The sequence below is a fragment of the Octopus bimaculoides genome, chromosome 3, assembly GCF_001194135.2.
Source record: "Octopus bimaculoides isolate UCB-OBI-ISO-001 chromosome 3, ASM119413v2, whole genome shotgun sequence".
Lineage (NCBI taxonomy): Eukaryota > Metazoa > Mollusca > Cephalopoda > Octopoda > Octopodidae > Octopus > Octopus bimaculoides.
The window spans coordinates 98,586,491-98,587,330 of NC_068983.1; the positions used below are offsets into that span (position 1 = coordinate 98,586,491).

The 840-nt window shown below is 51.2% G+C and overlaps 1 protein-coding gene across 1 annotated transcript in view; it reads right to left on the reverse strand.

Moving 5' to 3' along the window:
- The window catches only part of LOC106877403 (uncharacterized), a 47,523-nt gene that overhangs the window by 42,802 nt on the left and 3,881 nt on the right, over positions 1–840 (reverse strand). The gene's annotated exons all lie outside the window — the stretch shown is intronic.

Below are 840 nucleotides of genomic sequence, written 5' to 3' on the forward strand. Positions count from 1 at the left end.
AGTCGTTCTGGTCCACCAAAGACCAAATTGTCGCTCTGTTGCCACACTTCGGCCTCAGCCACGCGGGCCCATCGAGCGGCCTTAGTCCCCTCCCCGCTTACTGAACGTGCCTTAGCTCTGACAACGCAGCCTTCGTGTTTATCGAGAGCCAACCTCGCTGACAACACGTCGGTTGCGATGCCCGTCCTAAGAACCTCGTCTAGTTTGTTAACTAAATCCCGCTCTGTTTTCTTACGTTCTACAGCTAGAGTCTTACTAAACCCAATCGATTCTGCTCTAACTGCCCGCTTCAGGGCGAACCACCAGTTGTTATTGATGATTGCCCCGGTTAAAGCCCTCTTAACTAATAAACTAATCCGGTCTCTACGCTTTGCACGCCGTTAACGACGCATTTAGCTTCCAGTAACCGGGACCTTGTCTATGGAGCCTATCTAAGTCGACCGTACAGATCACGAATTTGTGGTCCGTGTAGCCGACTATGTTGAATTGTGGACACCCTATGCTATCCTTATCCGCTGGCCTACAGAAAACTCTATCTAAGTACGATCTAGACGACCCGATGCAATTAGTCCAAGTCCACATTGGCACATTCAGGTTGTCTAGTCGATACCTGTTGGACAGCTGAAAGCGTCTGAGCAGGTTGGCGAGGCTCTTGCACCCCACTCTCTTATCAGATGCTCTCGCACCCACCCTATCGATACGTTCGTCTAAGACAGCGTTCCAATCCCCAACTAACACTAAAGTGCGAGAAGTACCCAGGAAAACCTCCAGACGTTTGAAATAATCCGACTGCCCTGCTCCTGTCGAAGCGTAGGCAGCCAGCAGTCTGAAGGCAGCGCC